Raw genomic sequence first — 26,281 nt, 5'->3', positions numbered from 1 at the left:
GGATAAGCAATTTACACATGGGCAATGTTAAGAAGAAGCAGACAGTGAATAAGATCGGTGTATGGGGGGAGAATCTTCATTGTGATCACACTTGGAGTGAGTGATATGTGTTGGTTGTGAGAAAAAAATTTTGCTTAAAAATTCCACACACAACCTGGTATCGTAAAGAGACTATTTGTGTGTGGGGGGGGGTGGGGGTGGGAGGGGAATCTTCCCAGCCCCTAGTCCATGTGAAATGCTTGCAAATTTCTAATTCAGGAAAACAAAACAAAACAACCCACACTTCATCCAAGACAAATACTATACTAAAAAAAAAAAAAAAAAAAAAAAAAAAAAAAAAATTCCTGAGACCTGGGCAAAACAGTACAAGAACAAATGAAAAAAAAGAAAACTTATAAACAAAGAATGTAATTAGTAAAGAAATCATTCATTAGCATGTCACTCATTTTATCTGAGAAAAAGGAATGTTTGGTGTTTTGTGCATGGCACAATGACCAGATGAATATTGCAATGAAAATATCATTATGGTTCCCCCCCAATTTTAACCTGAAGTGTGTTAAATCTGTAGATATTTTTAAAATGTAATAATGAGTCTTGCATGCCCTTTTACTTAGAGTCACCTGCTTTAAGATATTCCATATTTAGATCTGCCCCCCACCCCCGCCCCGCCCCACCGTGTCTGTGGTGTCTGACTGTATTTAGTATATATAAAGCATTTATATATACTGGGTTCAGTGGCCTTGTGGATGGGGTGGAGGGCGTCAGAAATTGTGCAGGTAGAGGTCATGGGCAGAAGAGAAATTTGCTATTAACTGTATATTATCCGATACTATTAGATTTTTTTATTTCCCGTATTTGAAATATTGAACAATTTCAAATATTCTTTTAATGTGCACAGAAAATAAACTTTATTAAAAGAGTCGTTATTGCTTTTTATTAGAGTTGGTTTTCTAGTCGCAGCAGAGTGCAGGGGTTTTGTTATCTTCCACCTGTACTTAACTTACTTTTGATACTTCTCTTATTCCTTATAAAATGAATTCCATTAAACCAGAATGGAATTCCACTTCTGCCTCCTCACCCAGATGCAGATATGTTTGGACTCACAGGAGCTCACAGGAGATATCAGAGGCAAAATTGATAGCGGTCTTTTAGGTGGACAGTATTTTCCGGGGGAAAACAAGTGAAACGAAAGGACGAAGCAGGTTCCACCGAGACTTGAACTCGGATCGCTGGATTCAGAGTCCAGAGTGCTAACCATTACACCATGGAACCCCACACCGGGGTGCTTCACCTCATACTTGTCCATGACATGTCATAGTAACTCTACTGAAACCATTTAGCTTAAACAATCAAAATTTTTAGTTACGTCCACTCACGTCATTTTCGAAGAAAATCCTAGGGGATTTAATTTTATTTATTTTTTACTTTTTATCCTATTTTTTGCGAAGGAACCCATAGGGTCCGCCCCCACCATTAACTCAGAAACTTGGTGATCCTAGTCCTCGCTTTCTTCATTAAGAAAAACAGAGTGAGCGGTTCTTATATACACCAGCACTCAATTGAACGTCTTATATCCATTATATGATTTAATACTTAAAAACTCGCTGAATTTTTTTTAGTCTTTATATAGACGGGAAAACTGAGCCTTAGAAATTTCAAGTCTTTTATCTGCACCTCTGCTCAATTTCAGCCATGTGATATTTTTCTCCACAGAGATTATGTAGTTATCAGGTCCATTGCCTATAGGAAAACAAGCTTTAATGTGTTAATTTCTGGCACGGTCACAGAAGAAACCTTGAGAAAAGCTATGCTTTCGAGAAAATGGAAAAGGTATGCTTGAAGAAAAAGTCTGAATTTTGTCACCTGTAGCGATCGGTAAGGGACGCGATATTTCAGGATCAGAGACTCATCACACTCGCCTTCATCAAGAAGGTGCCCAGTGAAGGCTGCCAAATTGTACTAAAGACTTTGTGGGGTGTTTTTGTTTGTTTGTTTGTTTTACTGCTATTCCACAGACACCTTTTTCTTAGATCCAGCGCGCTTCCTTAAACACTAGGATTCTTGGGCGGGGTCGGTGGATCCCTCCGCGTCCACGCAGCCAATAGAGCCCCTGTCTCCCTTCCAGCTCGCTTGGTCTCTCGCCTCCTTTCGGCTGCACTCACCGAGGCCTCCCAGCAGCAAGTTTCTGTCGCGATTTCCACAGAACTTTAGCCGAGTTGCGCTTTGGAATTTGTGTTGGTGGAATTCCGGGGATGCTGGCTCCTTTCCCAGCACTCGTCCCAGTAGATGTGTATATAGGCATTCTCCTACGACTGCATAATGACTTCTAACTCCATGGAAGGACATCTGCCTCCTTAAATGAGGCGGCGCAGTGACTACCCGGGGAAAACAAATGTCCGCCCTCAGGACTGTTCTGAGAGTTCAGTGACAGAGGCCTCTGCGATGGCAGCGAGAACGTCGCCACGTACGGCCCTCCGCCTCTCACTCACAGCAGCTTCCTGCAGTCTGGTGCACTCGCCCACGCGGCGGAAGACAACGGAATGGAACTCTCCTGCTAACTGAGATGAACAAAATTGCAAAGGGGGCCCACTTCTCCTTCCAGTAGTCTCAGTGATTACAAACAAACACACGAGGATCTTGCAAAACATCAACCCCGTGCAAAACCCTTATAGTGCGGACCTACTAAGGGCTATAGGAACTTGTACCAGACTCTGAGTTGTGTTCGCCCAACACAACTGCATATGATCTCCAGCGCGTGAAGAAAGTATTATCCGTAACTCACAAGAGCACAGAACAAAAACCACAGCCAAAGGAAATAATTGTAAAGGGAATCTAGAACTAACGCTTGCAGAGTCCAGAGATAAAACCTCCCTACCTTTCCTAAATAAGCCATTCTCTCAGGCCGGGTGATAGACCGTGTCACCTCTTTGTCTAGGGCTACCATATATATATGTATATGTATATGTGTGTGTATATATATCAGAAAATCAGGAAGAAGGAATGGGATAAGAAGAAATTAGAAATGAAACAAATCAAAGAATTCAAACAGATTTTTTTTAAGTTCTTATTGTGGAAAAAAGTCATTACATTAGCACCTTTTTCAAATCATTTGTTTAACTAGTTTTACTGAATTCCTGTGAAGGATCAGATGCTGTGCAAGGTGCTGGAGGCATAAAGATAAATAAGATAAGTGCGCAACCCCTGTCCTTGTGGAGATTCGTATCTACTAGGAAGGAAGCTCTATCAACGTGTACATGAAACAAAGCCTAGCCAGGAATAGGTTGGAGAAAGCACTTGTAACACAGACTAATGGCACAGGTATGATGGAAAGCTAAAATACAAATAAAATGGAATTTGGTTTGCACAAGAATTAATACTGCTACTCTGCAGAAAGTGCTGGTCCATGATCTTCCATACACAAAATGCAAAATAAGAGTGCAGCATATGGATCCTGATTGTAAAAGGAGTGGTTTATCTTGGGCAGCAACAATATAGTAACATATAAAAGAGAAAATAAAGAATAAGCTCCATAATGGACTTAGAATTATGGCTCAGACAAGCCCCAATGCTGTTTACTTTTAGGGAGACATGCCAGCATCAGTATGTGAATGTGAAAACCAAGTAGGGCACTGCTGGTGAACATAGGAGCTTCCAGTGGGGCTTTTATCCTTAATATATTGGTGAGCATTGGTTGCCATGAGGGAAAAAGGCATTGAGCCCATGTAGAAAAGCTGCCTGTACTAGTTAAAAAGAATTTGCTTGGGGCCTCATGGCCACCGAAAGGCATTTAATGCATTTTTCAAAATAATAAAATTAAGCTGGCATTTTCCTCTCTCTCCCTTTAATAGATTGTGAAGTTATTAGGGAAGACTTCTAAAACCTTTGTTTGTTTAGCACCCCATGGCAAATGGAATGGAAACTTAGGCACTCTCTCACACCAAGATGAACCTAGACACAAAACACAGCACTTAGCAAACCATACCAGGGAATTCACAAAATTATTGAAGACTCTGTGCCTTAGGCTAAGAGTTTCTCCTTTATATCATGTAGCCTAATTGTAACTATTAAAAAATGAAATCACTCAAGTAAAATTAGGCATAAAGCTGCTAAAGAAACATCTTTAAATTCAGGCTCCATGATTCATTAGCCCCAATATTGTAACTTAGGAGGCAAAGTTGCACACACGCCTGAGGCTGAGATTCTAGTCAAACCAGTTCTGAGTGTCTCTCTCATCTCAGAGTGGTTATGGGATGTGGGTTCCTGACTACGCAGTTTTGGGAAGCCAGAGTTAGACATCTCTAGGTCAGGACCAGTGGATGGAACCAGGCTCATTTTTAAGCACAGGGTGATCAGAATCTGCACTGCAGCTTATCCTCAGTCTTTATCCAGCGTTTCTCATGAGACAAATTATGTTTGAATTACATTTTCCTCATTTCTTTTGAGGAAGGAAACACATAAATTTCTAAGTAGCAGCATGTCCCTAAAGTCTCAATGGATATTCTAAAGCTTGTATAAATTAAATATATTTTTTTCCCGAGGCTTTTCTTGTTGCAGTTGTCCAATTGGAAGGAGCACCTGGTATCTCCAAGTCATAGCTGTTACATACATCATGCTCTATCCAGAATTTCTTGCTTCTGGAAGTTTAAGAAATGGAGAAGAAAATCCAGAAATTGATGGAAGTACAAAGAGAAAGATAAAAATCACAGTCATGGTGGGTTATTTTTGCACAATACACCTCTCTGAAAAACTAATTAAAAACACACATGAAAAAATAGCCATAAGACAAAGGAATGCAATTCATATAATATACATACATATATAAGGAACCGTGCACATATCAACTTCTGGATTCCAACTTTTTCCAAACACACGTGGAGTTATCCCAAACTTGACACTTTACCAGGCCACAAAGCAAGTCTCCAAAAACCACAGGGTTAGATACATGCTATTATTTCAGAACAATAAAATTATGCCAAAAATCAAAACATAAAAATTAAAATTTGTATTTGTTTACAAAATAATAAATATGCTTCTAAATAATTTATGGTTTAAAGACCAAATGTCAATCAAAATTAGGAACTATTTTACATAACATTGTAAGTCAACTATACTTCAATAAAAATATTGACAAAAAAAGAAAGAAATTAGGAACTATTTTGAAATAAATGATAATAAAAATAGTGCATGTCAAGACATGTACTGTGCAGCTAGAGGGGTACTTAGAGGGTAAGTACCCTAAATATTCTAGAAGGGTACCTTAAACACATATGTATAAATAAAATAAATGCTAAAGAGTAATTAAGCATTCATTACCTGAAATTAAGAAGCAGCCACTAATTTAAATTCAATTGAAACTAGGAAAGGAAATAATGAAACAAAGAGCAGATAGTAATGCAATAGAAAATAAATACAAAATGGACTCAGAGTGTTCATCAAAAAGAAAGCACAGCTAACACTTTTCGGAACGGAAATGGACTACGTTGAAGACAAATCATCCAGTGAGTTTGTGTCCATTAACCCAAACAGCAAAGAAACAAGTGGTTGTGGAGAAAGCTTTAATATTTGACTCCTAGGGACTACTCAGGCTGTAAGCTCCAGGAGCGCTCATGGAAACTCTATGGCTTTTGGAAGAAATCTTGTGACAGTCACATACTTAAAATTTAAAATGTATGGTTGCCTTATGAGTAATGCATTTGAATGCAAAAATTAAGTAATGCACTTTGAAAATGAAAAATAACCAACAAAACTAACAACAAAAATGGTAATCTCTTTTTTCTTTTTGATTTTTTATTGTGGCAAAATATACGTAACATAAAATTGACCATTTTAACCATTTTTAAGTGTACTGTTCAACGGCATTAAGCACATTCACATTGCTGTGCAACCATCATCACCATCTATCTCCAGAACATTTTTCATCTTCTCAAACTGAAACTCTGTATCCATTAATTAGTAACTGCCCATTTCCCCCTCTTCCCAGCCCTGGGCAGCCACCATTCTACTTTCTATCTCTATGAATTTACTCTAAGTATCTCATATAAGCACATTTATACAGTATTTGTCCTTTTATTACTGGCATATTTCACTTAGCACAATGTCTTCAAGGTTCATTCATGTTGCAGTATGCACCAGAATTTCACTCCTTTTTAAGGCTGAATAATATTTCATTGTATGTATATTTTGTATGTTTGTACATTTTGTTGATCCATTCATCCATCAGTGGACACTTGGATTGCTTCTGTCTTTCTGCTATTGTTAATAAAGCTGCTATGAACATGGGTGTACAAACATCTGTTTGAGCCTTTGCTTTCAATTATTTGGGGTATACCCAGAAGTGCAATTGCTGGAACATATGATAATTCTATTTTTAATTTTTTGCAACTTCATTGAGATATAATTGACATATAACATTGTGTAAGTTTAAGGTGTACAACATAATGATTTGATATATGTATATATTGTGAAATGATTACCACAATAAGGTTAGTTAACACTTCACTAAAAGGAGTATGAAGGTGGCAAATAACACCCAAAAGGATGTTCAGCATCATTAACCATTAGGAAATGCAAATTAAAATAACAATGAGGTATCATTACACACCTATTTAAATGGTTAAAATTAAAGATACAGACAACATCAGTGGCTGGTGAGGATGAGGAGCAACTAGAAATCTCATTCATTGGTGATAATAAAGAAAAGTACAGCCACTCTGGAAAACAGTTTGACAATTTCTTATAAAGTTATACACTTGCCACGTACCCCAGCAATTGCACTTCTAGGAATCTATCCAAGAAAAATGAAAATGTACATACGCTAATGTTAATAGCTTTATTCCCCACAATTGCCCAAAACTGGAAACAACCCATATGTCCTTCAATGGATAGGTGAAGAAATAAACTGTGGTACACCCACACAATGGAATTCTATTCAACTGCAAAAAGGTACAAAATTTTGATATATGCAACAACTTGCATAAATCTCAAGGCATGTTCTATCTTAAGTGAAAGAAGCTAATCTCAAAAAGCTAATCTTACATTTTGTATGATTCAGTTTCCATAAGATTCTCAAAAAATTCAAACAAAGCAACAGAAAACGTATCTGGTTATCCAACTGTTATGTACGGGATTAGGAGGTGACTATAAAGGGATAACACAAGGGAGGTTTATGGATTGATGGAACTGTTCTGTATCCTGATTATGGTAGTGGTTACACGAATATATGAGTATAATTTCAAAAAGCCAATATTACTCTGACAAAATTTTTAATAAAATAGAAATAGCTTAACACTTTCACCAACATGTCTCTTTGGGGAGGGTTTTGGGGAGAGAAAAACTCAGACACCCTTGAGCCTTGTAGAAGGATGGGAGCTGGGAATTACTAAGGCTCTACTAGGGCAAACTTCTTGAGGGAGTAATTTGTTCTTTCTTTGTTTTTCGCCGGAAGCACGTTTTTGGCAGGCTGGGGCAGGTGCATTCTCCGTCGTAGGTTAAAATCTCAATCGTAGTCGGCAGGATTCGAACCTGCGCGGGGAGACCCCAATGGATTTCTAGTCCATCGCCTTAACCTCTCGGCCACGACTACTGATGTGGGAAAGGAAGGTTCTCATTATAAAACGATATGTGGCAGATATAAAGATAAGACTCCTGTGTAGATAAAAGTGTGTGCAGCGAGTTGGGCAAAAACACTCAGGTGAATGAAAGCTTGGGGAGGGAAGTCAAACTCTCTCCGGCAGCCCCGACATTTAGGAGAACTGGGATGAGAGTACTCGCTGTACAAGTATCTTTGTTCAAAGTTCAGGTCAGTTCACCAACTAGTGCCTGCCTCCCTCGCAGATGAGTTGGGTTCATGCTGGGTGCTGGGGTCTCCGAAACAGGAACCAAATTTACTCAGCACCGAGGTGAAATCAGCGTAATCCTACTTTTAGGCGTGGTGGGACCAACCCTCCTGCTAGAACTTCTAGCCTGCTCGATGAATGATACTGTGCTCAACGGGTTTCAGGGAAGGAAATTGTTCCCTCTGATTTGTGTCTAAGGTGGAGGGAGAGAAAAACGACGTTGAAAATCTCCTCTGGATTCCCTCACTCGTTGTTCCTAGGCTCCTAATTTAGGCCCAAAGTGTTAATCTCACTGTGTTTGGGAAAGTGCTTTGCAGATGCAAATAAGCTTTCCCTTTCCAGACACGTTAAGAAGAGGCATAGCCGGTCCTTGAGTTTCATTTTCTGTGAGATCGTAGCTGCTTTCTAAAAAATGGGTTACGTGGTTCAGTTTTTGGGGGGCAATGCAAGGGCTCGTTTTCTCTAAATGTAACCCACACTGCACGTTTCCCGTTCTCCTTTTTACGTTTGTAACTCACTGGTTCCTCCAGCAGAATTTCCAGATGCTCTGCAGAAATGATTCAGAATAGAATGGTTAAATGCAGATGCTGGATCCCAAGATGCATATATAGATCCCCATTTTATAACCAACAAACTGTTAATGGGTAAGAGGTGAGAGCTGATGAATAAGATGTATCTTGAGAAAGCTGGTAGGTAATTGCTTGGATTTAATACATTATATTTAACCAGACGTAACAAAGTGTTCTTTAAATAGAGTTCTATTCAATTCAGATATCACTGAGAAAGCCTTATGGGGGGGTAGATCTAATTAAATATCAAATAATTTACTTTTATCTATATCCAGAAAAGATCAATAATACCATGACTAACAGAAGAAATCTGGTCATGAAAAGCAAGTGCATCACTCACCTGTGTGCTCATAGATTCAGAGCGTTTCTAATGTGTTTTTCCATTGGCAATTTTTGGAAAATTCCCAACCATTTGCATTAAGAGATTGCCAAATACATTTAAAATCTTTATCTTCTGTCCATGTAGGAGTATTTTTGGGGCAGACTTGTGTCATGAGGGTTCCTAAAACGTTTTTTTAAAGTTACAATTTTTTGTTATGAAAATAAAAGCCCATAAAAGATTAGTTTATCAAAGTATGCATACAAAATAATTTTAAAAGTCTAATTAAATATTAGCAGGTGATGGGGGGAGAGACACCTCCATGGATTCTACAAACTTCTAACTAGCATCAATTATTCAAGAAACAAACTCAAGGCTTACGTGATTGTGAAGGGCATTGAAAAAGACAGTTGCTCAAACCAAAGACTACTGAGGTAACATTCAGTAACCTCAAAGTCCTTGAGTCTACGTTTAGAGAATTCATCTTTCTTGTGCCAAGTAAAATAAGTTTCTCCTTCTTGAGAAAACTTGGGTAATGATGACTAACACACTGGGGGTGGGGTGGAGAGAAACCAGCAAAAGCAGCACTTTGGTTTATCTCTCCCTCAGTATTTTGAATGCAGAAAAATGTGAATAGTTGAAGTCATACAGGATATGAATTGTGCCAATATCTTCCAGATAGAAACCACCAGGAATACATATGCATTTGAACAAGTTGGACATAGAACTCCTTGTAGCAATTGAGAACACAGTGGGGAAGCATGGGTACATCCTAGTAAAAGAGTACTAAAAAGTACTTAAAGAATTTAGTCTTGTGTTGGGCGATTTGGCAAAAGAGTTAAAGAATCAGGACTTTGTTTTAGATTAAATGCTGTCTGGAAGTAAGGGGTGATTCTGTGATTAAATAGCTTAAATTTAGGATTAGGATTTAAAATCTTATCCTGAAGGAAGGAAGAATAGAGCAATGCTAAAACTATGATTGGCAGAAAACCGTAGTCATTTTTTGGCATGTGTATTTACCAAGATAAGGAGGTTTGGGGTCATTTTTGTGGTTTGAACAATGTTTTTGTGCAAGTGTGTGTGTGTGTGTGTGTGTGTGTGTGTGTTTCATGTTTGTGTTCGTGTTCAGACATGATTACAAAGTGATCTTAATTTTGTCTTGATCCACCATGGTCATAGAATGGCCTTGTCTGACATTGGTGTTCTGTGAAATTGTTTCTGTTCAACAAAAGGACATCAAGTCCTAGCTGATAGTACCAGGTCAGCTCCCAAATGTCAAGGGCTGCTTTTATCTCTCTAAATTGTGTATTTTACTAATTTAATTGAATATTATATCAATATTTTTTCAGGAGCTTTCTAAATGTTATTTTAGTGGCTTTGTAATGTTCCATTATTCAGGTGAAGTAAGAATTAATGAAATATTCCCGTTTGTCGGACAGCTATGTAATTTCTGCTGTGCTACTGTTATCAATTTTTTTTAAAATACCATCATTGTTTTTGTGCACCAAATGTTTTTCTTCAGTTAATATTAATTCCCTAGAACAGTGTTTTACAAAACGAATTACTGATTCAAGTGTTATCAAGCTTAAAATTATCTGAAATGACTGTATTTGGTAAGTGTTATGGTTTCAGGAACAAATAACATCTTGTGAGATTATAAAGAAGGGAATAATTACTCCTGTTACACCAGAGGAAAAGAGAAGCTGGTGAAATTTAACTACGAATGAGACTTTGGGGGATATGGACTTGAGAAAACTTTTCCCTTGTAATCTGAAAATGTGTTGGTATTTACTTGTTTGTGTCCTAGCAACACACTTCGATTCCCAGAATGGGGATTGGGAGTCTAAATTAACTGTCCCTGCCATACCCAGTAACAGGAAGCTGGCTCAAAATCCTCCTCTCATGAACCGCATAATCTCTAAACCCAGAATCAACCCTGTTTATAATAAAACTTAATTTTACATAGCTTTATTTACATGTTTCTACCTGTCCTTTGAGCTTTGTGCGTGACAGAACGTAGCTAAGGCCGGCTCTTTGGAAAACTTGCTCTCTGGGATTGTGCCTTTTCTTCTGTGGCCGCGGACTTCCCTCTTCGGTACGTTCTCGCGTGCTTCACTAAGGAGCAGAGAAGTGAACTTTGTCTGAGCGGGTTGGAGACCGTCCCTGAATCCTCCTTTCCAGTAAGGAAGAGAGCTGGTCAGCTCCCCACCGACTCTCAGCCAGCATTCCCCGCACGTGAGACTTGGAATAGTCCTTTGGGCCAGGGGAAGGGCAACCCAGTTTACTGTTATCAAAGTCAGTTACCGGTTAGCTGTGAAAGCAAACGCAGACGACCCCGATTCTTTCGAGTGCCCTTCATTCCGGGTCCTTCTCCCACTAGCATTTCCAAGTCTGAGGCTGCCTGGAGGTGCCACTCAGCTCCGGCCCGCGTCTCCTCAGTTCCCGAAACTTGGACTTGAACCGACACGTCCTCAAAGACAAGAGGCTGGAGTGTAAACTCTGTGGTCAAGGAAGCTTGACCAGATCTACCTCCCACCTCCCCAGTCCTTAGGCTGCCGGAAGGAGCTGAGGAACTAAGGAAGTGATGCGCGGCGTGGTCCTGGGAAGAAGCCGAGCACTGGGAGAGCAACCACGGCCCGGAGGAGAGGATGGGGAGTGGGCTGCGGGTGTGAACGCACAGGCTCTCAATACCCAGGCTCCTAGGCTCTAGGGCTGCAAGAACTTTTTCACTCAACTCAAACTTCAGCTCTGGTCTAACATGTCCTTTTTCTGCTTTGCGTTTTTGCAGACAGTCGGTTCAGAGATCGCGTTTTGTCTTGTAATTTTCAGAATGAATTATTTTCATTTCCAAAATGAAATGGCCTGAGCTTTCTTCTCTTCCTTCCACAACCCTCCTCCAGTTTCTCAGATCACAACCACTCGCCTGCTCCGGGTCAACAAACCTTGGACTCTCCCGCACTTGAGTTTCACCCTCAATGACCTCACCTGTAATTCATCCCTTTCTGTCCTCAAAGACATCAACCCACGTGACCGACGGTCGCTAAATGAGCCAGTGCGACTGGACCATACGGTCTCACAGAAAAGCGGCAGCGAATAAAAAGGTGTCTTTTGATCTCAGCGCAAAGAGTCACCAAAAGAAAATTCCCGAGTTAGAAAACCTGGGATCTCTCCAAAGCTCCCTGGACGCATTTAAAAACGGTAGCCCTCTCCTTCAAGAGAGAGGGCGAGAGTGGGATTGCGTTGCTCCATGAGCCCATTGGCAAAACAACATACGAATTCATCTTTTTCAAAAAGAACACAAGTACGAACAAGAAGGCCCCCCAGATCGAAAGAAGAGAACTCCAGACTGGAGCTAGAGGAAAGGGAGTTGTGGGGCTGGCCACATATTTACAATACCTCCCAAAACGTCATTTGCTGGAAGTTCCTCAAATTCCATTTTTGCGAAGCCAACCGTCCCGAGAGTGGACTTGGAGAGACCAAATGAAACTGGACAAACTATTTATTTCATGACAACGAATGACATTAGTCACTGAAAGGCTCAGAAATTCCCCTGTGCTGGGCATTGCGTGTCCCTTGCATTGTCTTATTTGTTTTTGTGTTTCTTGAACTTTCACGGTGACTGGAACAGATTAAATCTCCACGAATTGTATTTATTGATAAGCAAATAAATGATCAAAAGTCTTTGGGAACCAGCCAAGGCCCGTACGTTGTCGGGCTCTGTGGCGCAATGGATAGCGCATTGGACTTCTAGTGTGGAAGCTGAAGGCATTCAAAGGTTGCGGGTTCGAGTCCCGCCAGAGTCGCGGATGTTTTGTCCCCAACTGGATGCCCTTGCCAACAGTCGGTCCATTCCTGTATGAATTGAACGTTTTCTCCACAGTCAGCGAATACGAGGTCCCTACGTTTCTCACTGCTGATATTTCTACTTTCTGGTGTTTACATTTGAGGAGCTTCTTTATAAGCATCCCCACGTGTGTCAACAGTGATTTGATGAAAAAATTATATATCCTACCCATCTTTTGTGTGTATATACATGATAGCAGGAGAAGAGAAAGAATCAGAAAGCCAGATATCAGGGAGAATTGTTGGGGCTTAAAATATACTTGAAATCCTATGGGAGGAAAAGTGGATTCTGTCACTCTCAAAGTTGAAAGTGTCATTCTCATTCCTTGGAGTGGCTACATATTGTAAGTAGAGCTGTTACTAGAGCCCAGGACTTCTAAATAAGAACTTTTAAGCACCCAAAATTGGGTCAGTAGATAGACAGATTATATTGATACTAATAAGAATGCAGTAATAAGGCAGAAGCAGAAACGGATGTGTGCATGGGTCATTCTCTGGGTCCAAAGATAAACAGTCACGATAGGACATTCATAAGAAATGTGGTCTTTCACAATGAGAAAAAAAATTTTTTTTTGCTTGAATGTTTTGCTTAGTTTTGGGGAGTTCGTTCTAATAATGCCAACGTTTCAGGCCATAACTGTTTCTTATGTCACTTCCGTGCATTCCTTAGGAAACCATAATTATGAGTAAAAGTAACTGATTCATAGGAGAAGAGGCTGGTGATCCTTTCCTGGAAGAAAAATGTGAGGTAACTGGATGTGAACACAGCCGTGGAAGTAATGGTCCTGGCTTCTGTACTAGGATGACAACACAATGTCTACACTTCTGTGGCAGAAAATTGGAAAAAGAACAGAATGCTAGGAATCGCTTGGAGAAGAATGGCACCATGCAGAATTTAGTGGGAAATCAAGAAAGGGCCAATGATGGCTCTTGCAGGAGGTCAGTCAGTATCTCCTCAGTTTGGACAAGGCACAGCTGCCCTGGGCTCTGGAATCCTGGGCTAGTTTCACCACAACGCCTTATCACTTGGAGAGCAGTTGTTTCTTTTTCCTTGACATACTCGAGGCATTAGTATACTCTATCTGCAGAATCCCACTTAAAACCTTACTTCTCATTGTTAAGAGTATTTTGTCTCTAAGAATTTTTACTTCAGAGCAATGCAAATTCATTTAAAATTAAATAGGCTAAAATTATGCATTTGAAAGCTAAGATGTGAATATGGCTAACTCAGCACCTGGTCCCAGGGGAGGAGACTAAAACTGGCTCTGGTCTTGGATGTGAACAAAGTCTTTGATGAAGGAAAGATCATAAGTTTGGACTCTAATAACTAAAAGATTAATAATATCCAGAGAACCAAGGGAATATAAGATCTGCACAGACTTGAAGACACTACCAAAAATGTCTAAATAAGTTTTAGTGACCACTCTTGCTTGGCAAAGAAGGAGCTTCTTTGGGAGGATAGGGAAAGGAGGAAGTTAGTCTATGAGAACAAGAACTAAAGTGGAGGGAAATGGCTTTGCCTAAAAAGGATTTAATAAAAAAAGTTTTTAAATGGCTTTGCCCAGTTCCCCATCTGGAATAGTGGACTGTCACTGACAAAAAAATCCACAGACATAACCATAAAGTTCTATTTTCTGATCCATCATCCATAGACCAAATGGTCAAGACACTACCAAAAAAAAAAAAAAATCAGTTTCCTTTATAAAGTGAAATGGCCACTTCAATTTTCTTTTAAAAATAAATAAATGATCTAGACAACATTATTGTATTATAATCATCAAACTTGCTAAGAGACTAGAACTTAATTACTCAAACCACTAAAAAGAAATCATAATTACTCTAAGGTAAGAAGTTAGCCTACTACAGTTTCATGGATACTGGCAGAAGATATGAGACTCCTCGATGAGAGACAAAGGACAGTTTATTATTCACCACAATATCAGTAACCAGATAACATCATTTGAACTGATTCCCCAAGTATCATATCCCCACAGGGATCACTGGGAGGACATCTTGGAGGCTGGCTACCAGCTATGTCTAAGTGTGGTCTTCTTTGTATTTATCCAGCTTGGTTGTAGTAGGGCTTTTTGAATATTCAGATCAATTTGCAGTCATTATCTTTTCAAATGTGGCTTCTTTCCAATCTTTTCTCTCCTTGCCTTCTTGGCTGTAACTGTCAATGTGTTATGCCTTCTCAACTTCTTGATTGTGTTTTCCTTTAATAACCTTTTTATTCTGGATATTTTCATCTTACCAGTTTATTAATTCTCTTTTTGCTAATTTGTTTTAAAACCCATCCATTACATTCTTAAATTATTTTTTAAAGTTTACATTTTCTTTTTCTATTTTCAGGTGGGGTTTTTTTTTGAGTCAAAATTCTTAATTTTGTGTGTCATTTCCTTTGACTATATTAAGTTCAGCTAATTTTGAATCACTTTGTTGGACTACCATTGTATGGATTCCAGGAGGGTCTGTTTCTATTGTCAGATGTTTCTCATAGTTTTGGTCAGTTTTGTTGGTGCTTTGGAAATCTGCCATCAGAAATGAAGTGTTTTACCAAAGAATAATGGATTGCATACTTTTCTTTTAAACCTCCCCTTGCCATGGGACCACTGGTAAAGTAAAATAAGATCACTTGAAACAATATGTACCGGTTTGAAGACTATGCTTTTAAGTCATAGTATGCTTTCCAATAGTCATCAAATTTTGGAATAACTTGAAGCATTGCTAGCTTGATTCAGTTCAACTTGAAATTTTTAGATGGGTTAGAAATTACATGGAGTTTCTATAACAAACATTATCCATATTAAATTAAGATATTGAGATAGAAATTACATATTTTATTGTATGTCCTCTGAAAACTCACTGATACTATAGTAAAAAGATTTTTTAAAGCACAACTGTGGGAAGAACACAAAAGAAGTGAAAAGCAAGAAACATTAAAGTCGAAAAACAGGTGGACATATAGTAATAGACTTCACAGAAACAACCTGATTTATACCAAAGATTCTTCAAAAAGCTCTGGAACTGAGAGCACTATGTACTGGAGGCTAAAGGGAAACTTAAAGCAGATTGTCTAAAATTTGAGAAGCAATTAGATTCCTAAATTCTCTGCACTTATACATACTGACTGTTTGGCCTTCCACCACCCAGGAAAAAATCTGGAGATTTGTTCTTCAAAGAAAATAAAGAATGGGGTTAGACTGTTACAGATGAGAATCTGAGTACCATAGTGAGATCAGGAGAGATTAAGCATCTTGGTGTATAGGAACGCTGAAGGGCGAAATGCCTAGCTCTTTTTCCTCACCTTACTCTCAGATCTCTGCCAGTTAGAGCTTTACCCTGCTGGCAGGACTGAAAAAAAACAGACTTTCAAAAATGAAAGGTAAAAATACTAAGAATCTATATATGGGGCAACCGATGTTGGGAAAGTCTAACATAACAGATAAGCATATTGAAGGCTCTTTTCACCATTACCTCGACTTTGAGTTATTTTTATAACCTAAAAAAATAAAAACAAAAAACCCTTAAGAACACTCTCCACTAAAACAGTGGAGCAATTAAACAAACAAAAAATAGATTATAAACAGGTGAGCAAAGAGAAGATTCAGATGACAGCTGTGCAGCAGGTCCACAGAGCAACCAGTTCAGACTGCAAGCAAGTAGAGGTCAGCTGGAAAAATAGCTTCAAGAAAACTATTTGAACTGATATATTACCTGATTTGATTGATCTTGTGGAAAGCTCTACTGAAAGCTATTTGGCAGTTAAGGAAGAATTAGCAATTACCAATAGATGTGAAGGAACTTAGGCACATTAAAGTTTTTCTTTTTAAAGTTTGCCTTTTTAGGCAATTATTAGCATCCAGTAAAGAATGGAAACACAATCATAGCTCACAACAATGCTGTGTGTAATACTTTCATAGGAATATGACATAAACAATAAATGTTGAATTAAACAAAAGCTGAAACATAATTATTTTGGAAGGATAAGGAGTAGTGGGTGATGGTGGTGTAAAACAGTTAACTAATTAACATGATGGAAAGTAAGTAGATAATATCTAAATTGATTAATCAATAATAGCAGTTATACATATTATTTAGGAAAATAGAGATCTGTAAATCCAAGAAGGAAACAGTTAAAATGTTAATTTTGGTGGCATCGAGACAAGATAATTTGAGGAATTAGGGGACAGAAGACTTATGTATTTCACAATAAGCCTTCTAGCAATATTGAACCTTTTAAAGCATATGCATGCTAGAGGAATTTATACTGAGACATTCAGGAAGCACTCATTTTTATTTTTAATATAAGGACTATTTATAAAGATGTATACAATTAGAGAAAAACCACCAGGGAGAGTGTAGTTCTCCAGCACTAGTAACAGTAGGGGTATTATTACTCCTATACCTGAGGAGGCATGGAGAGAGTGTAATTACTTGAACTCAGAAGAAGAGAGCCTTGTAGAGAGGGCTACCTTGAATGAGGTGTGGTCTCCAGTCAAGGAATGCAGCTCATCTGAAGTGACCTGCAGGGAGAGAGACAAGAAGTAAATACCTGCCGCTCATATCTCCTCCTGGGACTCCCACTGACTTAACCCAGCTGGAAACCAAAGAGCTCAAAAACCCATACAGGCCAAGTCCAAGGGCTATATCAGCATGCAGTAGGGTGAAGAGCCACACACACACATACTATAAATATATATAAATATATATATATGGCACAAGCACAAAAGAGAATTGACAATGAGAAAAACAGCAAACAATATAGAGGATATCAGAAGAGAACAACAAGAACAGAACTAAAATTTCAAAAAGGATTAGGTAGAAAATAATATGTAAAAAGAAAAGCAAAGAAGATCCAACATATGAATTGCTGGATTTACCAAAAAAAAAAAAAAATCAAAGTAGTAAAACATATATTTAACAAATAATTTAGGCTCTGGTAGGTAGATCCACCCTTAGGGGCAATGAGACCTGGGCAAGTTTTTCTTTCTTTCTTTCTTTCTTTCTTTCTTTCTTTCTTTCTTTCTTTCTTTCTTTCTTTCTTTCTTTCTTTCTTTCTTTTTTTTCTTTTCTTTCTTTCCTTCCTTCCTTCCTTCCTTCCTTCCTTCCTTCCTTCCTTCCTTCCTTCCTTCCTTTCTTTCTTTCTTTCTTTCTTTCTTTCTTTCTTTCTTTCTTTCTTTCTTTCTTTCTTTCTTTCTTTCTTTCTTTCTTTCTTTCTTTCTTTCCTTCTGTCTATAAAAACAACTTGATTTTAAAATTACTCCTGGTTGAGAATCACTGTTCTACTCCTTCTGCCTTTCACATCTCTCTTATCTTATGCCATAGAATATATCACATCCAACCTCTTCATTTCACAGCCCATACCCTTAGACCAGCAAAGAGACGTGATGGGAGAAGGTATGCAAGAAAGGAAAGAGGAAGGAGAAGAAAAAAAGAGAGTCACTTGAGGACAGTGGAGAGGCAGGGACAAGCAGGAGAGGTGTGGAAGAATATTCAAAACTTATCCTTACAGAACAGTTAAAATACTGAATATAGGAACTTATAACCATCACCTCATACATATTTTAAGACATGTATTTTAATACTGATATATTAGTATTATTCCATGTAGATATTCATAAACATGCAATTTTTATTGAAAGAAAGAGGGAAAGAAAGAAAAGGAAAGGAGGGAAGGAAGGCGGGCGTGATGAGGGAGCAGACATCTAAATCGCACTGGTCTAAGAAGGGTGAAATATGGATGGTAATGGGTAAGATTTGGCAACGCCTCCTACGAAGGTAGTTGTGATTCACTCACAGAAGTTGCAGAATTTGAGCGTGATAAGAACAAAGCAATCCCATGTCAGAAGTGGGATTCGAACCCACGCCTCCAACCAGAGACCAGAAACCCCGAGCTCGGGAAGTAGAAACTTGAGTCTGGCGCCTTAGACCACTCGGCCATCCTGACACGTCCGCTCTTAACTGTGGTATAATCTGCTGCTGTGATTAACAACCAATGAGATTCGTATTACATCCAGAATATGTGGGGTGAAACACAAGCTCTGAACTGATCGCAAAACGGAAGAGGCAAAAAGACAAATTTTGATGGAAGCTGGAGGCTGTTGCTATGGCACAAAGTTAAGTCAGACCCAGAGCCCGGGAGCCGGGGATATTGATAAGCCGCTCCCACCACACGTCCCCTTACCCTCCCGCACCGCGCTGCCTGCCTCCCAAAGGCCCGCCAGGCCACGGCCCACGACGGTCCCTATGGTGTGGGAATTTCACAAATCACAGAAAAGCCCACAGAACAGAGTTAGCGCTGGTTTCGAAGACCGCTTCAGCCTGCTTCCCGCGGTGTTCATGCTCTCTCATTCCCACAATAAAATAAAAAGTAACATAGGCAAGAGCCCGTGAGAAGGGCTAAAACCCTCCTTTAATAAACCTATTAAAAAAAATAAAAATAAACCTATTTAAACATTAGAACTGTCCGTCTAAGAGTACGAGGCAGGCATATTGCACACTCTTCCGGTGTTTCTCCCCATAATCTTCACTTCTCCTTCCATATCTTCTCTTCACTGGCTTTTATCTCCCTCATTTCTTTTCTCCCGTTAATTTCCTCCCAGTGGCCTAGGGAAAGGGGATGCGATGTATTATGTGATACAGGATAATAGATACACGAGTTAAAAGGTTTGATGGCCGTTACCGAGTAACAAATAGTTTCTCTCTCTCTCCACCCCAGCCCCCCAGCCCCCAGTGGTAAAGGTGAGAGGTTTTTACTCTGTTGTTTATTCTTCATTTTGTGTCAAGCTAGTTCCTACTGTCCTTGTTTCCATTTCCTATGGTTAGGGCTCCCAGCGTTGTAGACACCAAGTGTAAATCAGTTATTGCAGTCTACTTTGTATATGGACAATAGCCAAAGGGGAGTTGATTTTACTTTTGTTGTTTACCTGTCTGTAATTTTTTGTCTGACTGAGCACCTAAAATATTATTTGCTGCTTTCTTGACCTTCCCTTCCCAAGAATGTGACTTTTTGCTTTCCTATGGATAAAGCTGACTCGATTTATTTTTTTAGTCACTTATTTATTTAACAATATTTATTTAATGTATACTCAGATTCTGTAGTTGGGTCCGAGGATACAGAAATGGAGCAGTTGGGGGCTGGGGGCAGACAGTACCCCAAGCTAATGAGTGCCAAAACGCACTCCTGCCAAAGTCTGCCAGTGACACACCTGCAACTGAAAAAGTTGGTTTTACTAACTATTGCAGCAAGAGAGAATGCACACCAGGGGAACAGTGGAGTGTCTCAGTCAAAGAGTGTTAGAAAGAACTGATTACAGGATTTGGGCTTTGGTTAGGTGATTTGGGGGAGGGTTTAAGGAAGTATGGCTTTGCAGTGGTTTGTATACTGTCAGGAGGTGGGGGTAATTCTATGGTTGGATATCTTAAATCTTATCTAAAGGGAGGGCAAAGTAGAGTGAAAATAGAGCTGGAATTAGTAAAGAAGCAGCAGTCGTTTATATGAAGTGGGAGAGGGAAACGTTTGGTATTCTGTGGCTTGGACAATGTTCATGTTTTCATTTGTGTTTAGGCGCGATTATGGAGTTGTTTTCTTTCTGTCTTAATTTACTAGAGAGGTCTTGTCTGATATTGATGTTCTGGGAAATTGTTTATATTCAACAAGAAACATCAAGACATAGCTGTAAATGCCAAGTCAGCTCCTGGATGTCCAGGACTGCTTTTCTCTGTCTCATAATTAATATATACAGACAGCTAGATGGTGGTAAAAGCCATAAAGAAACATTAAGCAAGGAAGAGATACGGGATGTGAGGGAGATTTTTGACATTATTAAATAGTGTTATTATTGAAGGTCTCATTGAGAACGCGGCATTTGCACAAAGACCTGAATGAATAAAAGGATTGACTCATGTGAATATCTGGGGTGGATATTTCCAGGTAGAGGGAATAGCAAGGGCAAAGTTGATAAAATGGGATGAGGCCTGATGTTTTTGAGTAAAGGCAAAGAAACCTATCTATCTGGCAGAGAAATTGTGCCACATATAATCTCATTGCTTAACTTGTCTCCATCCTTTCCCAAATCAAGATTATCATCCCTTCCTGCCCACTCCTCCATCCCTAGGCCTCACCGGAGCTCTCATCCTGTTCTTTCTTCCACGTCTGCTTTTTATCTTATCAATGACCTTGAGAGTCAGAAAAAGTACCTAAAATTGCATGAAGCTCGGAGATATAGAAAGGATGTTTACTTTATACATTACTTGGACATTGGGGGGAAAAATATTCTGCAGGTGTGATGGTTTGTATTTTTTTGGTCAAGTCAAAATGACCTCTGATCCACATTTAGTAATATCTAAATGTTATTCCCCAGGCATATAATTGTCACATTATATTTAATTTCTGAAATTCTGTGTGTAACTTATAAAATAAAATGACATTTACACACACATTATTTCATAATGGTTAGTATTATGGGTAATATATGAGTTTTATGCATTATTTTCTTCATATTTGGTCAGGATTGCATTTGGCTTCATGTATAGAAAACACAATAAATAATGCCTTAAATAATAGAAGGATTACTGATTCAAAAATAAGTAGTCCTGGGTTAGGCAGTCCTCATGAAACTAAGCACTTCCTCTCTTCCTCTTCTGCCACCTATGCTTTGGGATGTTTGTCCCCATGATCTCTCTACGGGTGCTCAAAAACTGTCTCATGAACCAATAAACACTGAATGAAACAAGAGCACTATTTCCTTAACTGCCAAGTCATTCCTGTCTTTGGAGGAGTGGGCCTCTAGATAAAATGTGGAGGAGAAAATTAGAGGACGTCTTGGAATTTTTTCCCCCTAGCCCTGAAGAACCCAGACATTCCATTTCTGAAACCGAGGGGAAAATACCAAAGGGTACAACCAGATTTGATTCTCCTGCATTAGGTCCAGGTTATGAACCTCATTTCTTCCCATCTTTTCATTCTTTGGAAGATTCTCCTCAGTTACTCCAGTCGTTCCTAAAAATGGTAATCTCCTCCGGGTTCCCCCACAGGTTGGTACGGAGCCTGTGCATCTTCTTTTCAAACATATCTGAGAAGTAAATACGGTCTCCGAGGGTCCTTCTGCCTAGATCAGCGAATCCCCTTCGGCAATAATTGACTCTAGGAATAATCTTCATTCTCCCAGCAATTAAAAAGTGTGCTTGAACGTACAGTGCAGAGGTTAAATGGTCTGTTTGGTGAGTAAATGACTCAAGTGGTCGAGGCACACTTTTGGAAGACCCTGGTTTTTCTGAAGCCATGGATTACTCCAGCTCTTCCTGAGCATTGAAATTGCTAATGGAATTTGGTTATTTATAGCACGAATTAAGACACCCAGAAGGGGCCTGGATAGCTCAGTTGACAGAGCATCAGACTTTTAATCTGAGGGTCCAGGGTTCAAGTCCCTGTTCAGGCGCTGATTCCTGTGCTTTGTTTTTTTTTTTTTCTTTTAGGCAACGCACATTGACGTATTTTGCAGAAAAGGGGGAAGGTTTATGTAATGTACTTTAAATGACTCAGAAAAATATGATATACATAGAGAAAATAATAAAAACAAATGGGGCAAAATGTTAAGAAAAGGTGAATCTCGGTAAAGGGTGTTCCCTCTAGTATTTTTATTTTTGCAACCTCTTGTAAGTTTGAAATTATTTCCAAATAAGAATTTTACAGTTAAGTATATTAGTAAATGTAATTTTATAAACATCAAGAATCACCAGACTTTGAAATTTTAAACTACAAGTTCAGCAATTTTTACAGGTTGTATATGTCCAAATTTCAAAACATCCAAGTATAAAAGAAACCAGCACACTGTATATGTTTAGGCGTACTGTATAACTTATGTTAGCTAGCACCTAATAACGACAACATTATCAGGCTTTTTTTTTTTTAACCAACACAATAGGTTTTCATTTTTACATATAAAAATTAAACTACTTTGGCAAATTAGAGCTACGGAAGGTGTCAGCTCAAATGTCCATATTTTTACATGAATTGAAACACACTATCCCCGCTGTACACTTTGACACTCTGTGGTGACTACATGATTTGGAGGAGAAACACAAAGTTACTTCTGTTGTTGCTACATAATGAGTAGTAACAATATCATCTACGTTAGATCACTAGTGGGTTTATGGTTTTTATAATGCTTTACAAATAGTTTAAATTTTATATTAAATACAGTAAAAAATTGAATATGTTAGTAACATTGTCAGAGTAACTAATGACAGAGAAATGACCAGCGGCTCCCAAACTTTAAGGCATATTGAAATCACCTAGGTGGGGATTTTAAAAATCTACTGAAGCCTGGCTCCCACCCCCAGATATTTTAAAAGCACCCAGGTTATTCTAATGTGCATCAAAATTTGGGGACCATTGAGAGCTTTCCAAGGGCGGTTCTTGCACAAGCAACATCTCCATCACCTCAGTCAACAAATGAAAATTCCCACTGCAAGATCCTGGAATATTTCCAGAGCCAAATGGGCATATTTTGAACCGCCGCGCTGAGGGTAACTTCTTCCAGAGAGAAGGCGGCCGTGGATTTCCATCTGTAGGCCTTTGCTTGCTTGGTGGACGCATTGATAAACCAAGACGCAGGAATTCGAATAAAACAAAACAACGAGAAGAGAGAAACAAAGCAGTAAGATTCCCTTTCTGTACAGGTAAAGACTGGGAATACTGCCTCTCTGCTGGGGAATCAAATCCCGGCCTCCCGCATGACAGGCAGGGATACTCACCACTATACTAACGAGGAAGACATAACCATCGACTCAAGAGTCTCAACTGAAGAGACATTCACGCTTTGTGTCCGGAACTCTTTATGGACAGTGAATTCCTGGGAGTTTCACCAATCTTTACAGTAAGAATCTGTTATAAGAATCTATAAAAAGGAATTCCCCACTTATCTAAATCTGAAAACGGCCCCCACAAAAGATTGCAACATTGCTATAGTTTTATCACTAATAGCAAAGAAATGTTCGTTAATAGTAAGGAAGGCATTAAACTTTAAAGCAAACAAACAAACAAACAAAAATCTCCCTCTGCTCCAAATAACTTCCTTTCTTCTTCACCTCAAGCTTTTTCCTTAATTTAGATTTACCGCAAGGGTCACCTTCCCCTGGGACTTTTTCTCACACCAGTGTGATTTAGATGTATTTCCTCTGTTTCACTTTGTCATGATAAGATCATATATAGATGTGTGAATTTCTACGTGGAATAAAGGTAAGGGCTTAGTCTTAAAATCTAGGTCTTAGATTTTTCAGGGTTGGCTTTAAATGCATGTTTATTTTTGTGTAGCCTCTTAGTAGTAGAAAGTCCACCGTTAGGAATAGTCCTCAGTAAAATTCCAGCTCAGTTCCATAGGTGGCTTTGCAGAGGATAGTCATTGTAGCAATTCCAGGCAGCAGAGAATTGGAGACAACTTGGATATCTAAAATGAATGTGCTACACAGAGAGAAAAACAGTAAGTTTTCTAGGGCTGCCAGAATAAATTACCACAAACTGGTTGGCTTAAAAACAACCGAAATTTACCCTCTCTCAGTTCTGAAGACTAGGAGTCCAAAATTAAGATGTTGGCAGGGCCATGGTCTTTCTGAAGGTTCTCTGAAGAACACCTTCCTTGCCTCTTCCTAGCTTCTGGTGGATCCCCAAAATCCTTGATTTTTTTATTGGCTGTAGCTGCATCATTCCAATCTTTGCCTCTGTCCTCTTATGACTTTCTTCTTTCTCTCTGTGTCTGTGACCTTTCTTATAAGGATACCAGTCATTGAATTTAGGTCCCACCCTAACCCAGTATGACCTCATCTTAATTTAGCTAATTATACCTGCAAAAACTTATTTCCAAGTAAGGTCACATTCAGAGGTTCTAGAAGGACACAAATTCCAGCTGACACTATTTAACCCACTAAAATTAAGAATGAAGGATGAAGTGTTATATGCATAAACATAGTTAACTGCACCAAAGTATACTTTAATAGCTGTAAAAGTACTGATTAAAACTGGTTGTGATGAGAGGGAAGGGAGGTGGGGAGGAAGAGTATACAATCTTGTGTTATTATTGTTCAGACTAAAGAAACAAAAGAGATTCTCTAAAGAAAGACAGGCACCAAATGCCTAAAAGGCAAATCTTCATGGTTCATGTTCTTTGACTGTCGGTGAGAGCTTCCTGGTTCATGGACCGCTGTCTTCTCACTGTTGCCTCACATGGCAGAAGGGAGAGAGAGCTCTCTGGGGTCTCCTTTGAGAGGGCACTATTTTTATTTAGGAGGGATTAACTCATGACCTAATCACCTCTCAAAGATCCCACCTCCTAATACCATCACATCTAGTCGGGTCCACCCAAATTGCTCCCCTCCACTCCCAGATTAATAAATCATTTTAAGGGAACTTTAAAATGGCTTACTTCTCAATAAATCTATTACTGGTTTATTATTTTTATATGATGCCCTTTTTCGATTCCTCTTAGAAACTTGGGGAAGTGTTTCTGTGAATATTTGGGAAAGGAAAATTAATGAAAAAATAGGAGTTAAACTATTTTAGGTCAGTGCCTTTGCCTGATTTGGCTGTTAAGGTTTCACCACTTTCAGAGGCATTCCTAAATGGGCTCTGTTACAAACTATTTTAGGTCAGTGCCTTTGCCTGATTTGGCTGTTAAGGTTTCACCACTTTCAGAGGCATTCCTAAATGGGCTCTGTTACTTAAGTTTAAATGAAATGGAAAAGAAGGCTCTTTCGCCTGAACAGGGACTTGAACCCTGGACCCTCAGATTAAAAGTCTGATGCTCTACCGACTGAGCTATACAGGCTCCGCAAAGTGCTTTAAATTTCATTATACAAATGACTAAGAACACCGAGGTGTGCTAGTGACGCTCATGATTTTGGAAATCACTTGGGTCTGCCAGGGGCGTTGATCGCGTACCTCCGACCCAGCGCTGCAACTGGCTTGACTGTATTGAAGATTCCATTTAACCCCCAAACTATTTCTTCGTTGCACAGACAATTATTGTGTAGCACTTATTGCAGGGGGAAAGTCGTGCTGAGAGTAGGGTGGGATCCGTTGGGGAGGGAATATTCCTGCAGTTAATAATTGCAGACAGAGCCCTTTGAGGCCGCACCCACTAGTCAGAGGCGGCTTTAGAGCGGGCGCGCACCAGCAATGACTTCAGTAGGTGGGAAGAACTTCAGGAAAATCAAAAATTGGGGAAAGAATGAAGGTTATGTCACAAGGAGGAGGTTTATTTCCCTTTGTTTCCTCTGGTGTTTTCTTTCAGAGTTGGGGTCTCCTGGAATTTTAATGCCAGAGCAAGAAACAACCTAACGCCCACTTCGAAGTGGTGCTTCCGTCCAGGAAAAGAGCTCCCTGAAAACCCACTTCTTCAAAATTTTCGTACATCTCACTTTTTCAGCACGCCCACCTTTCCGCACCTTTCCTTCACACTCCTTTTCTTCACCCTCTCCCCAGTCTCCTTTCCCCTCTACTCTTCCCTTTGGCTCTCCAACCTCCCTCTTGCCAGTGCGGGCAGTCCACATTTGTCCCTGTCCTATTCCTTTACTTTCCAACCCCACATTTTATCTTGAGCTCCACTCTATTTAAAGACAGGAAGGACCAGGCAGGTGGAACAGCATTCGCTGCCTCTGTCACGGCAGGTCTTCATTTGTTCATGAGACTGTTACCGAAAGTGGGGTCCGGCTGC

The 26,281-nt window shown here is 39.4% G+C and overlaps 6 non-coding genes across 6 annotated transcripts; 2 read left to right on the top strand and 4 right to left on the bottom strand.

Annotated features, from left to right (window-relative positions):
- Positions 1-1,200: 1,200 nt before the first annotated feature.
- Positions 1,201-1,272, bottom strand: TRNAQ-CUG (transfer RNA glutamine (anticodon CUG)). The gene has a single exon. It is a non-coding gene; the product is annotated as a tRNA-Gln (tRNA).
- Positions 1,273-7,500: 6,228 nt separating this feature from the next.
- On the bottom strand, positions 7,501-7,582 carry TRNAS-AGA (transfer RNA serine (anticodon AGA)). The gene has a single exon. It is a non-coding gene; the product is annotated as a tRNA-Ser (tRNA).
- A 4,854-nt stretch (positions 7,583-12,436) lies between these two features.
- On the top strand, positions 12,437-12,526 carry TRNAR-UCU (transfer RNA arginine (anticodon UCU)). The gene is given in 2 exon segments: positions 12,437-12,473; positions 12,491-12,526. It is a non-coding gene; the product is annotated as a tRNA-Arg (tRNA).
- Positions 12,527-18,409: 5,883 nt separating this feature from the next.
- On the bottom strand, positions 18,410-18,516 carry TRNAL-CAA (transfer RNA leucine (anticodon CAA)). The gene is made up of 2 exons: positions 18,479-18,516; positions 18,410-18,455 (listed from the first exon to the last, which is right to left on the bottom strand). It is a non-coding gene; the product is annotated as a tRNA-Leu (tRNA).
- Positions 18,517-21,936: 3,420 nt separating this feature from the next.
- TRNAK-UUU (transfer RNA lysine (anticodon UUU)) lies at positions 21,937-22,009 on the top strand. Its single transcript has one exon. It is a non-coding gene; the product is annotated as a tRNA-Lys (tRNA).
- A 3,311-nt stretch (positions 22,010-25,320) lies between these two features.
- Positions 25,321-25,393, bottom strand: TRNAK-UUU (transfer RNA lysine (anticodon UUU)). The gene has a single exon. It is a non-coding gene; the product is annotated as a tRNA-Lys (tRNA).
- Positions 25,394-26,281: the final 888 nt, after the last annotated feature.

The sequence above is a fragment of the Eschrichtius robustus genome, chromosome 12 (assembly GCF_028021215.1).
Source record: "Eschrichtius robustus isolate mEscRob2 chromosome 12, mEscRob2.pri, whole genome shotgun sequence".
Classification (NCBI taxonomy): Eukaryota; Metazoa; Chordata; class Mammalia; order Artiodactyla; family Eschrichtiidae; genus Eschrichtius; species Eschrichtius robustus.
This window is presented reverse-complemented; position numbering and strand designations above follow the sequence as displayed.